Source organism: Meriones unguiculatus, chromosome 14 (genome assembly GCF_030254825.1).
Source record: "Meriones unguiculatus strain TT.TT164.6M chromosome 14, Bangor_MerUng_6.1, whole genome shotgun sequence".
Taxonomy (NCBI): Eukaryota; Metazoa; Chordata; class Mammalia; order Rodentia; family Muridae; genus Meriones; species Meriones unguiculatus.
In genome coordinates, this window is record NC_083361.1 from 16,547,303 (window position 1) to 16,562,626 (window position 15,324).

At 41.0% G+C, this 15,324-nt stretch overlaps 1 protein-coding gene and 1 pseudogene across 6 annotated transcripts in view; one reads left to right on the forward strand and one right to left on the reverse strand.

Moving 5' to 3' along the window:
* Positions 1 to 7,792, forward strand: part of LOC110559586 (ras-related protein Rab-11B-like) — an 88,031-nt pseudogene extending 80,239 nt beyond the window's left edge.
* The window catches only part of Hs3st4 (heparan sulfate-glucosamine 3-sulfotransferase 4), a 426,554-nt gene that overhangs the window by 316,032 nt on the left and 95,198 nt on the right, over positions 1 to 15,324 (reverse strand). The gene's annotated exons all lie outside the window — the stretch shown is intronic.

Below are 15,324 nucleotides of genomic sequence, written 5' to 3' on the forward strand. Positions count from 1 at the left end.
AATGATAGTCTTTTTTAAAAAATTAATGAAATATACCATAGCAACAAGTTAACAAAGACCAACACAGCAGAACAATACAACAAAACACTGTTTTGTCATTAATGACAAAAATTTATTTTTTTATTTATTACAACTTATTCATTTTGTATCCCCGCTGTAGCTCCCTCCCTTGTCCTGTTCCAATCCTTCCCTCCCTCCCTCTTCTCCTCCCATGCCCTTCCCCAAGTCCACTGATAAAGGAAGTACCCCTTAATTTCCATCTGACCCTAGCCTATCGGGTCTCATCAGGACTGGCTGCAATTATCTTCTTCTGTGACCTGGTAAGGCTGGGCCCCCCAGGGAGAGCAACAGAACCAAAAAATCTGGGCACAGGGGTCTTTTCTGAGACTGATACTCTAACAAAGGACCATTCGTGGAGATAACCTAGAACCCCTGCACAGATGTAGCCCATGGCAACTCATCATCCAAGTTGTTTCCAAGTAAGGGGAACAAGGGCTGTCTCTGACCTGAACTCAGTGGTCGATTCTTTGATGACACATACTTTTGGCAAGTTAGGAATGGCAGACACTCAAATGTGCCTGATAATGATCACTACCAAAAGACTGGAGCCATTGTCATACTTCCTGGTGGGAGAACATGGGTCTTCTCATTAGTACATGAAACAAGACAAAGCTATCCACTCTCACTGCTTTAGTTCCAAATAGGGTGAGTGCTGTTGCCGCTGAAATAATGAAAGAAAAAGCACCAAGGGTTACATGAATGAGGCAGGAAGAAATAAAACTATCCCTGTTTGCAAATGACACACTTGGCAACAAACTCATAACCCCCTGAAAACCCTAGAACTAGTAAGAGTGTCCAGAAACATTACAGAACACAAGATATGTCAACGTTAAAAATCCAATCCTGTGTCTGTGCACAAACAATGAATATGTAGAAATCAACACTAACAATATATTACCTTTTATAATTGCTTCAAGGAATATGCTTTTTACCATAAAACATGTATAAAATCTGTATGTAGAGCATTACAAAAATGTTAGTAAAGATGATGAAATTATAGGCAAGTAAGTGGAGAGACATACTGAACTTAGGAATTGGAAGACTCAGCGCGGTAAAGATTTCAGGTCCCACAAGCTGATATACAGATGCAGTATTCCTATCAAATCTACTAAAGGGCTTCATAGGAGCACACAATGGGGTAGAAAAATTCATGATCACCACAGGCCATAGAGTATCTATAATCTTGAAAATGAAAAATAAAATAAAGGGAATCACGCACATCAGGCCTCATGTATAACTGCAATAAGATAGTGGTATTGCCAGAAAATAAACACACAAATCAATGGAACGAAACACAGTCTAGTAGTTGACAAATTTGTCCAAGAGATCTGGAACAAAAATGTGATTTCAATTAAAAAAAAAGAAACTGTAAAAATGTTCGGGTAATGGGACAACTTTCATAAGCACACGTGAACAAAGATGCAAACATCCAATTTTTAGAAAAGCTAATGCAAAAACAGGACAGGAATTTACACATATAGAATAAAATTCTACTGCTCTTAGTACAAAAAGGAAAGAAAAAATAAGATTTGAGATCCTAGTAAGTAACTATTTTTTAGACTTGACATCAAAATGCTGAACCATAAAAATATTTCATTAAGTTTACTGTAAGTTAAAGTCTTTAGACTGTGGCTAGCTCAGCAGTGAAAACACTTGCACAAGGCTCTGTGTTTGATTCCTAACACCACAGAAAATAAAGTTTCTTGTTCTACAAAATATTTTTACAAAATATTTGTAAAAATCTAAAAAATAATAAATTTTCATTATTACAAAAAGACAAGGTACAGATAAAATATTTGTTTGCTGAATCATAAATTCAATAAGAAACAAATTTCTAGAATAGGCAACACTCCAACTTTTACATAAAAAAAAGCTAGTGATATAAATGGAAGCTATGACCAACATATGAAGTCACTGAAGAAGACATACAAATAGCAAATAACAGAAAGACTGCTCAACATGATTGGCCATTAACAAACTGCAAGCTAAGGCTACCCTGAGCTACCACTGCAAACCTATAAAACTAAAACCTGCAACAAATCCATTGCCAGCAAGTCTGCAGAGATCCTACACCAGTTACACAGCATTGATGAGAATGTAAAGTGGTATGACAGCTTCTTACAAAATGAAATATTCAGTTGCCATTTGGTGCAGCAATTGCACTTTTAGGCATTTATCCAGGAGCATCCATATTATGGAATACAGCATAGCAGTAAAAGGGAGCATATATTGATACATGCAAAAAGTTGGCTAAATCACCAAGTAAGTGTAGTAAGCTAAAATGCCTATGTCTCAAAGAAAGTGTAATCATTTAATATACAACAAAGCTGATAGAAAAAAAAAAGACATTAGGTTAATTAAATAAGCCAGACAAGTACCTGGGTACCACATATTTGCTCTCACATCTGAAAGTTAAAAAGAAAAAAAGATAGAGAGAACCTTAACTCAAATTATACTACAGCACTATAGTGACAAGAACAGCAGAGTATTGGCACAAAACAGACATGTAGAATAGAACAAAGAACTAAAAAATAGGAACTAAAAGTTACTAGCCTTTGAGAAACAGTGTTAAAACACCCACTGGAAGAGTGTCTGAGCACAGCCTCTTCAACCAATCATGCTCAAAAGCTGTATAGTTCAACCTAAGAGACTGAAACCATACCAAAATATCTCACTGTACTTAAAAACTAATTTTCACTGTACTTAAAAACTAATTCAGCCAACAGAAGATAAGATCTGCTACAAGAAAATATTAGTTAAATACTTCAAGAGACAAAGACAAGGACTTTCTGAAAAGGACTCTAACAACACAGGAAATAACCCCCACAAGTTGAAAAATAGGGCTTTATGGACTTAAAAAACATCAACACAACAAAGGCAACAATTAACAGGTTAAAGAAAGGGACTACAGAAAGGGTGAAAACTATATATAGTAATAATATCAAGAATCTATAAAGAACTGAAACAAATTAAATAGCAAAAACTACATTTCAATCAATAAATGAGATATTCAATGGAATAGATAGTTCACAAACAAGAAATATACCCAATAAATACTTGAAAATGTGCTCAACAACTTTAGCCACCATAGAAATGGACATTAAAACTTCATTAATATTCATTTCACCAAAGTCAAGATGACTATCAGCATGAAAGCAGACAGCAAAAAATGCTGTGTGGATATAGAGAAAGAGGACCGTTTATACATTATAGATGGGATTGTAAACCTTTCTAGCCACTGTAAACATCAGTACAGAGGATTCTCAAATAAACTGAGAACAGAACTCCCATAAGACCAGATACAACACCCCTAGACACTTATGTGGAGGCTTCTAAGTCAATGCCCGCAGAGACTTGTGTATGTCCATGTTTGCCGATGAGCTATTATGATACCACGAAATAGAACAGGTTTAGATATCCAGTGAATATATGAAAAGAATGAGCTAGTTATTTTTTTTAAATGAGGTTTTTCTGGAGAGATGGCTCAGTGGTTAAGAGCACTGTCTGCTCTTCCTGATGTCCTGAGTTCAATTCCCAGCAACCTCATGGTGGTGCACAACCATCTATAATGGGATCTGGTGCTCTCTTCTGGCATGCAGGTGTACATGCATATAGGACACTCATAAACTAGCTAGCTAGCTAGATAGATAGATAGATAGATAGATAGATAGATAGATAGATAGATAGATAGATCATTTTAAAAAATGAGCTTTTATTCAGCTAAATGAAAAAAAAAGAAAACATAAGACACGAAAGGAATATGGACGAAACTAGAAAACATTGATTTAACAAAACAAGTCTCAACTAGAAAGACAAATACTGCACATTTTCTCTAATATGAGGACTCCACAACCAAATATATATTATATATACATACATATATATGATGTTGGACATAGGAGTAGAGGGAGAACTATAAGGGAAAATGAAGGCATCTAAAGGGAGGAAAGAGGAGGAACAAGAGATGTCGATGGAACGTGTGAATTTGAGAGCATTGGGGGTGCAATTCCCGGGGAGGAAGGGAAGCAGAAAGGGGTGGGCAGGACATGGATGAAGACAGTAGGGGATGCTGAAAAGAACAAAGAGCGAAGCTGCACGTATGTATGAAGCCATCACAATAAAACTCATTCCCTAACATTCTAAGGAAACGGAAATTTAAGTTCTGAAAATGGAAGTTGGTGGAAACCAGTATCGTGTGATCCCATTTACCTACACTCTCCAGACTAGACACATGGAGCGTGAGGCGTATGCTGGCGATTGCCTATGCAGGAATAGATGGTTAGGAAGTGAGAGCCATGGTTTGGGTTGCTTTCTGAAATGGTGAAGACTTTCTAAAAGTGGGATAGTGGAACTGAGAGTTCTGAAAATCATAGACTTGTACTCTATAAACGAGTGAGATTTAGGTGAATTCCATCTCAATAAAGTTAATACAAAAAAAATAATGTAAGTGTAGCAGGAAGTGGCCGTGGTTCAATTCACTTCCTGAAGAGGAATCAGAGAAACTACCAGTGGTTCTGGTGCTTGAGTTGACTAGTGCAGCAAAGGAAGTGTACTATTTGTTTCAGGTCATAAAAGTAAAACGTTGTCCAAAATAAGAACTGTGGCAAAGCATAAAGTAAAAAATAAAATCACACATTACACTTAAAAAGGCCCAAGAGTACAGAGTGGTTACTGGACATCAGAGAAAGAGTAAGAGGAGGAATACGGGGAGAAAAACTAAATCTAAAGCCATATGGAAAGCCATATGGAAACTTCCAGATAGGTAGGTAGGTAAGTAGACGATAGACAGACAGACAGACAGATAGATAGATAGATAGATAGATAGATAGATAGATAGATTGAGTGTGTTAAATGAAGTTACCCTATAATGGGGGCTAACACTAGACATTACATTCTAATAAATAAAAAGCCAAGTGACAGGAATGGGATATTTGATTTTTTATTTGTTGGCTGGTGAAATTCCATGCATCTTCCAAACATTAACAACGCTTTCGGTTGTCTTCCAGAACTTGACAGTACGTCCCTGTTGCTGAAGACAAGATATCGCATCGTGGAGTCATGGAACATAGAGGAATTGAGCTAGTACTCTCCTGGAAGCTTCATCCCTACTGGCTAGCTCTCAGGATGCTAGAAGGCATCATGTTCGCTACCAGAGGACAAAGGCAATGATCAGTCCCGGCCAGCTGTGAACTCTGAGCAGTAACAAAGCAATTTCTCCTCCATAAAAGCTAACAGATGACAGGTTGGTTAAACATTTCAATGAAAATGAAGCTGAGTGTAATAATCTTTGGCAAATCAGGAGGAGGAGTGGATTAAGGTGTCCTGGTCCCTCCACACACTCTCAAGGTCACAGACACCTTCGACCTGCTGATGTCAGACAATGGCATCTCCCTTCCAGCATGAGGAAGTCCTGCAGTAACAGTAATAGCACCACAGACAGCTAAGTTGCAATGTCAAGTACTAGCCAAGAGAGGAAATACATCCACCATGTCTTCCTACCACTACCGAGGATAACTACGGCTTTCCATATTCTAGCTTAAATTTAAATATTTTCTTTTTATCTTCATTTATGCATGTGTGTTTGTGTGTGAGAGGATATGCCATGTGCTTGAGGGTGTTTACAGAGGCCAAAGGAGGGTGTTAGATTCCTTGAAGCTATGATTACAAGCCCTTGTGGGACTGGATGTGGGACCCGGGAACCTGTGAAGAACAGCACGAGCCGTCTCTCCAGCCCAAGGTTAAAAGAAAGCAAGCATGATGTTACGGTAAGACGAGGCTGGCTAAAACAACCTCCACATCTGAAGAGAGACTTAAGACTCACACGCCACTACAGACGAGAATCGTATTTTCAAGGAAATTTGCTCAGGAAATTTTAGACACCATCTGCTTTTTCTCTCTCAAGGAAGTCATAAGAACACAGACTCTGTAAAAATAAGAGGAAATCACAAGGCAATTTGCTTTTGCTGAGGGAGAAAAGAGAAAACTGATAGAGCCGGGGAATGAGTTCAAAGAGACAGAAAACGATTTGCAGAATTAAAGCGTTAGAGGTGGTGAGCGGAGGATCTGACAATAGAAGATCCTTATCACCTTGCTGAGCACCTCACCGCCAATGTAAGGAGCTCTTTCTGATTGCAAGGTATGTGGGGGGAGAAGACGGCAAATGATAAAACTAATTACAAACCGTGTTTATACTGCTTTCTATAGATGACATATGGCCATGCAAATCACAAACCAGAAATTCTCGAAAGAACACAAAACCCAGGGAATAAAAATATCTTCACAGTCATGTGTCCATGACTAACTCCAGCTGACTCCAGCTCAGCCAGTTCTCATCCACCTCTGTGTGGAGCACAGCCTCTTAACGTCTGTTTGTTTCCCTTCTTTCTTTAGGCAGGGCCATGCTATGGACTCCAGGCTGATCCAGAATGGGTGATTCCCTGGCTACAGCCTCCTGAGCTCTGAGATGGCAGGCGTGTGCCAGCACGCTCAACTAGAGTCACGTAACTGTATAGTAATTCTGCATATGAGGAAACTGAGGCCTCCGTGGTAACTGAGAGTTATCAAGATGGTAGGGCACAGGCAGAACACACACCCAGAGGTGTGGACGGAAGTGCTCTGAGATAACACGAAAGAGAAAGGTGCACAATCCAGATGAAAAATATTCACAGCGCTGATGAGAAAATAAAAGCAAGCAGAATCAATGCTCCATGAGCCATGTCTCTGGATGAGACAACTCAATACGGAATTGATTTTAAGTCCTTAAGCATTAATCTACAAACTTAATATTATTAAATAAAATTCAAAAGTGATTTTTATATGGAACTTGACAACATGACTCTAAAATTCATCTGCAAATATAAACAGAGCGGAATACCTAACAGGATACTGAAAAGGAATGGCGGGGGCGCGGGGATTAAAGAGTGATGAGGAACGGACGATCATGTAAAGGAGCAACAAAATGCTGCCACAGTGCCTGCTGTAGACTGAGTCCCATGCAGAGGTGGAGTGATGTCATATTAAAAAAGGGGGGGAGGGCGATCACGCCAGAAGCGCCAGGACAGTGGGGACCTGGGACAATGAATATGACTACCTATTCAAGGGGACTGAGGTCGGGGCAAGAGCAACCTGCTGTCACGATTCACCGGAAACGAGTTCAGCTTATTCACCGGAAACGAGTTCAACCTAAAGAGCAAGAGTACCATCGGTTTGGAGTTCGCCACTGGCAGCATTCAGGTGGACGGCGAGGCCATCAAGCGTCAACTCTGGGATACCACCGGCCAGGAGCCCCAACGTGCCACTACCTCCGCGAACTACCGCGGTGCAGCGGGCGGCGCACTGCTGGTAGATGACCTTGCCAAGCACTGGACATGCGAGAATGTGGAACGCCGGCTGAAGGCGCCGCGAGATCATGCAGACAGCAACGCTGTCATCATGCTGGTGGGCAACGAGAGCGACCTGGGCCACCTTCGAGCTGTGCCCACTGACCAGGGCCTGGGCCTTTGCAGAAGAGAACAACGCGTCCTTCATTGAGACCTCAGCCTTGGATTCCACCAACGCGGAGGAAGCATTCGAGAACATCCTCGCAGAAATCTACCGCACTGTGTCACAGAAACAAATCGCTGACTCTGCAGCCCATGATGAGTCCCCTGGCAGCAGCGTGGTGGACATTAATATGTCACCCACCAGGGATGGACAGTCACCCAATAAGCTACAGTGTTGCCAGAACCTGTGACTGCCCTGCGCCTCCACCCAGCCTGCATGTACTGTCCCTCTAGGACAGGCTGCTCCCACCCTCCAGGTGAGCTCCACCTGCCAGCCTGATGGCCCAGGAAGAGCAGAAGTCAAGTGACCTCTCCTGTCCTGCCTCCTCAAGAGACGCTAGAGGCCCCTTGCTTATGTACCTGCTCTGGGGAATTGTGGACTTCTTGACAGTGTAGGGAGGTTAATAGGATGGATAGGGCAGGCCAGAGGTGAGGAAGATGAGGGAAGGAGCCAGCTTCTCCTGTTTTCCAAGACAGACTCCAGGGAGCGAGCTCCTCCTTTCCTCTCTGGCCAGTTGACCCAGCTGGCCCTGCATCCTTATCCCAGATCTTCTCTGAGTGGATACCTGAAGAGCCAGGCATCAGGGGCTGGGCAGGTGGACACTCTGGGCTCTGTTGCCTGCCTACACCACCATAGCCAGCACCAGCATGGCTGGCTTTCAGCATCCCCAGGCCTGTGGACTCCAGCTCCTGCCTGTAGATTTATGCTGGGAAACCCCCTTGCCCCTCTCCATCCTCCTCTGCACGCAGCGCTCTCCTCTGCCCATCCCCACTTCTCTGCCTGGTCTCCTTGTCTGGTCAGCAGCCTGCCTGCAAGTGAAGCAATATCTCCGTGTCTTGTACATACAACTGCTCTTGCAGTCTCTGGTTTTTGTTATTGTAGAGAAACACAGACTCTTTATACACTTTGTAAAATTTATGCCAAATCCTAGCTCTCAAACTCTTACTCTGCCTATGAACTGTGCAAGTCAACTTCTGTACAGAAACCTGCCAAAAGAAAAAGAAAAAGAAAAAAGGACCCAAATTTGTTTGTAATGGCTCTAAAGCTGTCTTTTAAGTTATATGGAGAAACAACATTTTCAGTAAAAGGATTAAAACTATATCAGGGGGTCTTATCCCAATGTAATCCGTAGACAAATAAAAATTTCAAACGGCTTACATCAATGGAAGAAAATCTAAGCAAATATTCACATCCTTCCTGCTTTGTTTTCTCACTACTTAGCATCAGGAAGTCCTCCCAGTTCATTAACCATTTGGTTTTCTACCTGTCTCTCCACACTGAAAGCAAGCTTCACAAGGTCATGATTTTTAAGTTTTTATGGACAGTGTCTGCAAACGTGTTTAATATGCTGTAGCTGAGAAAAAAAAAAGTCATCTGTTGAAAAACTGAAAGAAGAGATGATCAGCCTCATAGGTGGGAGGGTCCAGACTGTGTGTCCCTCAGCCAGTTCAGAACTGAGTGAACCCAGTGGGATCCCATCTCAAAAGAAAAGCAAGGAGGGGGGGAAGTGATGGACTACTTGATTAACATATGTAAAGCCTTAGGTTCAAACCCCAGTACCACAAAAAAAATAAATAAATAAATAACAGAGTTGAGTAAGTTTGTCTAAAGCATGAAATCAAAGAGGAAAATAACAAGAAAGGATACATCCATAAAACATAAGGTGAATTAAATTTCTCTCAGCATGCAAAAGGCCCACAAAAATTGTCTGATAGACTGAAAAAATTTTGCAACCATATTGTAAGTATACTTATGATTAAAGAATGATCCTTTAAAAATGATCCTTTAAAAAAAAATGGGCAGAGATGATATCCCCCCCAAATGCTAATAGCTGAGAATTCATTTAAAATATGTAACAAAGAATTAAAATTAAATAGAAGTGCAGTGCACTTCCTCTGTGCCTGGGAAAGCTCCATCACGTTTGCTTTGTCTTTGGCCATGGTACCAGGGGACAGGAACTCTGACACTCAGTGAGTGCATACGATTTTCTCTTTCTGGAGAACAATAAAAGAGTTCAAATTTTATGTCTGCCTGACCATTTACAAGCATTCCCACTTAAGAACTGTCTTCTAAGAAGACCTTTGCCTGCACACAAACAGCAGCTGGAGTGTATGATTCATTGCCATCATAAGTTCATAACAGCGAGCAACTTAAGACATCTTTCATATCAAATAAATTAGGATCCATCCACTGTGGGCATAATACCCGTGCTGCTGGGTAACAGTGTGGATTGGAACTACAGGAGACATACTGAGCAAAAAGTAGATCTTTGCTGGTAGCATGCACAATTGCCTTGCGTGCATAACAGGGGTCCTGGTCCTCAAAACAGGCTATTCAAACAAGCAGCATGCATTTCTCTCGGGAATGTGTCAGAGTGTAGGTGTTCATGCAGTGTTTCAGATCTCAGCAGCTTTTGGTACAAAGCCCAGTGATTTGCGCTGTAACAGGCAGCACCTTTGTGCCTCTGGGATGCTAGAATTATTGGGTAGATCATAAATAACAGAAATTTATTTATGAAGTTAGGAAGGCGGGAAGACCAGGGCACTGGCAGATTCGGGGACAGCTAAAGGCTGTACTCGTGATGGGATCAAGTCTCAACATATGAACTAGAGGATTGGCACCAACTGAGATCCTGTGGCACACTGATAGCCAAGAACCATGTCTGCTGCTCCAATAACAGCAGAGTTAATACCTCTCAGACTTAACAGTTCAGAAGTGGTCTTTGGATGTACTTACAGGGGAAAGAGTTTTCTCCTTTATGTGTCTCTGTATTCTGACTGTGATGCTATCATCTCATTAAAAACATAGAAATTCATGAGGAAAAGGGTCCCCCCAGAGAGAAGGTGGGGAAGGGAATGAGGGAGAGAAGTACAAACTAGGAAACAGAATAGAGATTCAAGCAGGAGAGACCATCCCCCTTCACACACAAAAGCCAAAAGGGGGGAAGAACTCAACATTTCATATGTCTACCATGAGTTTATGTCACAATGCGACAAACTTTCCTACTGTTAAATAAACAAGAATTAAAACACACACACAATAAAATGGAACAGAAGTATTGGAATAGAGACCCCTGGAGACTTTAAACAGTGAAAGTTTACAACAAGATTAGAATTCTAGAGAGTCCTCATATCAATATTCATGCAAAAATATTTTTAAGCTATTTACTTTTTTAATGGAAACAGAATTACATCAATTTCCCCCTCCCTTTCTTCCATCAGCCCCCTCCCAGCTATATGCCTTTAAACCCCTCCCATGTAACCTCAGTCAAGCTCACAACCTCCTTTTCTTTGATTAGTATTGTTACATGCGTATATGTGGTGGTTTGAACAGGAATGGCCCCCACAGGCTCACACATTTGAATTCTTGATCATCCAGGAGTGGCACTACTGGAGAGGAATCAGGAGGTGTGGCCCTATTGGAGTAGGTGTGGCTTTGTTAGAGGAAGCGTGTCACTTGGGGTGGGATTTGGGGCGGGATTTGGGGCTTCAGTAGTCCAAGCTAGCCTCAGCGTCTCTCTTTCCCTGCCGCCTGTGAATCAGGATGCAGAACTGTCAGCACTGCCATGCTCCCTGCCATGACAAGAGTGGACTAAAGCTCTGAAACTGTAGGCAAGAAACCATTAAATGCACTCTTTATAAGAGTTGTCATGGTCATGGTGTCTTAGCAATGAGACAATGACTAAGACAAGATACAAATGTAAGTATGTATAAATGTATGTGTATTCACATGTATGTATGCATGTATGTAGACAAACACACAACCCACTGAGTCTATTTTTGTTGTTTGTGTGTGCATGGTTCTCAGGCTGACCACTCTGTACTGAATAGCCGATAAGGGAGCTCATTCCTGGGAGAGGCTAATTCTGCTTCTCCCATCAGTCATTAGGTGTCTGTAGTTATATAGGAAAATTTTCCCCTTACATGTTACCATGCCCACTGATACTACAATTGTTACAGTCTTGTTTATTCAGAAATTTCTGGAAGAGACTGTCTCACAGCAGAGTAGGAACTCTGCTCTTAGTTGGTCTCCTGGCTCTTAACATCTGGATGCAATACAAAGAGCAACAGATCATGTGGAGGCCGTACCTAGTGGATACCTCTAGAGCACAGCCCCTGCATCTATAGCTCAGGGGACACAGCAGAAAAGAGGATAAAGAAAGATTGTATGAGCAAAACTTTTATAAAATCAGTTTTTAAAAAATTGACAACATCCTAAAAACCCTACTATGGGAAACTGAGTAAAAGAATAATGTTATACAATAGTATTGCAATATAATTATTTCATTAAAAGGCACGATATGGGTTATGTATGTTGACTGTTGGATAAATATGTTTAACACAACATTAAGTGAACACAGCATCAATATCAGAGCTGGGGATATGGCTCAATGGTAAAGCACTTGCCACCCAAATATAAGAAGTAGCATTTGAATGCAGAGATTCTCTGTAAAACCTAGAAGCAACAATGATGGAAGGTAATTCCTCTTCTCTAACAGAGAGATGGGAGACACAGGCAGGAGAACCCAGAATCTCAAGGGCAACTACCATGGTATTCTCAGCAGAAAACATCAGAAAAGGAATCCTTCCTGCAATCAAGGAAGAAGGTAAGGTTCAGACATGAGAGGTTGTCCTTTGCCCTCCACACATGTCCTGGCATTTACATGCCACAGACTCACACCTATGGAATCACAGACACCTATATATCAAAAAGAAAACCACTTTAGACACATTCAATAAACTTCATAAAATATAAAGCATATAGTAATAACATTAAAGCACTTAATGCATGTCACACAGATTTCTAAGAAGTACATAATCACATAAGATGAATGATCCTGTGGGAAAAGTTACCATTTCACAAATGAGAGTATTTGTTGGAAAATCATTTAGAAGACTCCCAAGCCCACCAGACAGGAAGCAGTAGACTAGCTTGTGATCCCAAGTCACCTGTCTCCAGAACACACAGGCACCAGGAAGAAGATCATACAATGTGACATCATTAAAACTGCCCATAGACTCAGGAGGTCTAGTCACTAAGGCATTAACAGTGCTTATCTCTGGTCATGGGATTAAAGGTAATTTAATTTTTTTTATCTTTGGAATTTCTTTTGTCTTGAAAGATTACATACTACTTAAGCTATGTGAGTGATAAGACACAGCTGGAGGCTTAATTTATGCCTTATTAAAAAAATATTGAGTAAGAGTCAAGAAGGAGGACAAAACCCCAGGGGAAATAAAGACACCTTGAAAGACCCAGAGTTTGGAAAACAAATGGTCCCTCAAGGTGACATAGGAATCTGAGTGTGGTGGTGGGAAAATCACTCACCTCACTTCCAGACTGCAGACACCCCAAACTCCGTATACATTTGAAGCTCGGAGAATTTTCAGCTCACCATTCCAGCGTGCTTTAGCAGAAGGAAAAAGGTGGCAACAATATATTCTGAAGAGTGGAAGTCCTCAAACAGATGGACTCTTCCTGCTTTCGGTGCACCACCATAACAGTACTTGAAATCCTCAAGGAAGTCTGCATTTGCTAACTAGAGGGGTCTCATAAGGAAGGTCTGCCTCACACTATCAACAGTTGCAGTGCAGTGGCTTAGAAAGTGCTCTAAAGGATGATAGCACAGCTCGGGTAGGCAGGTGTAATTCAAATGAGATGATAAAAACAAATCTAGGTGAGACTATGTCACAGTTAGGCTGCAGAGTAGAGATAGGTAGGCTAAGAAAAAAAAAGAAAAGAAAAAAAAAACATTCCTAGTGCTTTTAAGACAAACATTTTTAATTGCCACTGATGAAGATGCAGAATCTCTCCAGTAATAGACTCTCAGGTAGCAAGTCCCTTCCTCTGTGCAGGAATCCATTGTTACGGTGAAGGATATGATCAGTTACTACATTTCCTTGTGAAAGGGTTCCGTTAGGCTTCTGTGGAGACAGTCCAGTGTTTAAAGTGCTCCTTGTACAAGTGTAAGGAACAGAGTTCAGATCCTGAGCACACACATAAAGAGCAGGCATCATAGTCATCTGTAAAACCAGGGCTCTGGAGGCAGAGACAGAGGATCCCTGGGGCAAGCTTGATAGCTAGATTCACCAAACCAGTAAGCTCTGGTATAAGGGAGACCCTGCCTCATAGTAGAAAGTAAGATAAATAGACATCCAACGTCGATCTCTGAGTTCTAGACACACACGCACACAAACACAGGCATACCTACATATATGCATCCAACACACGAAAGCATACATATACAACATATACACAAAAAAGGAAGCTTGAAGAGTCATTGTATGTGTGTTGCATTGATCTAGGCTCTTTTTTCCCCCTGCAATAAAATCATGAAAATCTCTAGGTGGGTTCAGCAAAACACAAGACAATTTTAGCTGACCTAAAATGGATGTGCAATGTGAGTGAAAAATAAACCCCTTTATGACGGTAAACCTGAGACTAAAGTGTTACAGCAGCACACCTTAACATATACCTACTGATAGATCACTGGATCCCAGCTTATCTAAGGGGAGACCCATCTCACACCAACAATCACATATCCTTGAAGCTCTGTGCATCTCATAGACAGTGAAGCTGGTCTGATTACATCTTCCTCTTTGGGGGGAGCAAGGGGAAAGGTGTATTTTCCTGTTTGGATTTAATTGTTTGAACCGCTGGCCTTTCCCTGCAGTACAGTAGCAGGCTAATTTTCTCAACTGCTATTTCACCTTATGCTCACATACATTTATATCAAAAAGTTCCCTTTCTTTCTGTATCTCCTATGACCTCTGCCACCCCTGTGGTAACAGGTTATTCGAAGCACTACCTCAGCCACAGGAAGTGAGGGGGGTCTTCAGACATGTCAAAAGGTGGCAAGACTGAAATTTCCTTTTCTAGTCACTATCCCAAGCCTTGAATTGAAAACCAAATCAGACTTACATTGTTTCCTAAGAACCCAGATTCCAACCGTCCTTCCTAGTTCTATCCATTGATAACCAAACAGCTGTCACTGGCAATGAAACTAAAGTATCTGTCTTCTAAATAGTTCGCAAGAAGTTATTTGGAGTCTCTACGAACTTATGACAGAAGAAGCCTTGAAAGACACAAGTTAAAAAAACAAAACAAAACAAAACAAAAAAAAAAAAAAAAACAAGTGCTAGGAAGGATGAAGAGACACATCTGGCCTATATGGGCACCTGCACTCACATGTCCATACCTAAGCACAGACACACATAACCAAAACTGAAAATGAAATAAAGCTTACAGAAAAATGCGGTGGAGTGTTTGCCTGTCCTGTGTGAGTCCCCAGTACCACACACACCAAAATGTCACCCGTATGTTAAAAGACGTTTCATTCAAAGCAATCAGTATTTATTTCTGTAGTAGCCAAGACTTCAAAAGAAAGAAAAAATCCACAAAGACTATTAATGTAAGCTATTGAGATGAATCTAAATTGGTGCATATTGATATTTTTCCATTAGACATTTGTCAATTAATAGTCAAAAAGGACCAGAAAGGGGTATTTGTTAGGAAGGATCGAACTAGGAGAGGTATAGAGAATTTCATGGGACTAGAGTTAGAATAAACTGGGTTCAAGCCTGCCAGATTATCAAGAAATGAAAAAGTTAAATATTAGAGATAAAGGAAGAAACAGACAAAAAAAAAAAAAAAACAATCATCAACACAAGTTTTCCTCCTAATACACCTGCCCATGAAGTAGAAAAGGGAAATGTCTTAAGA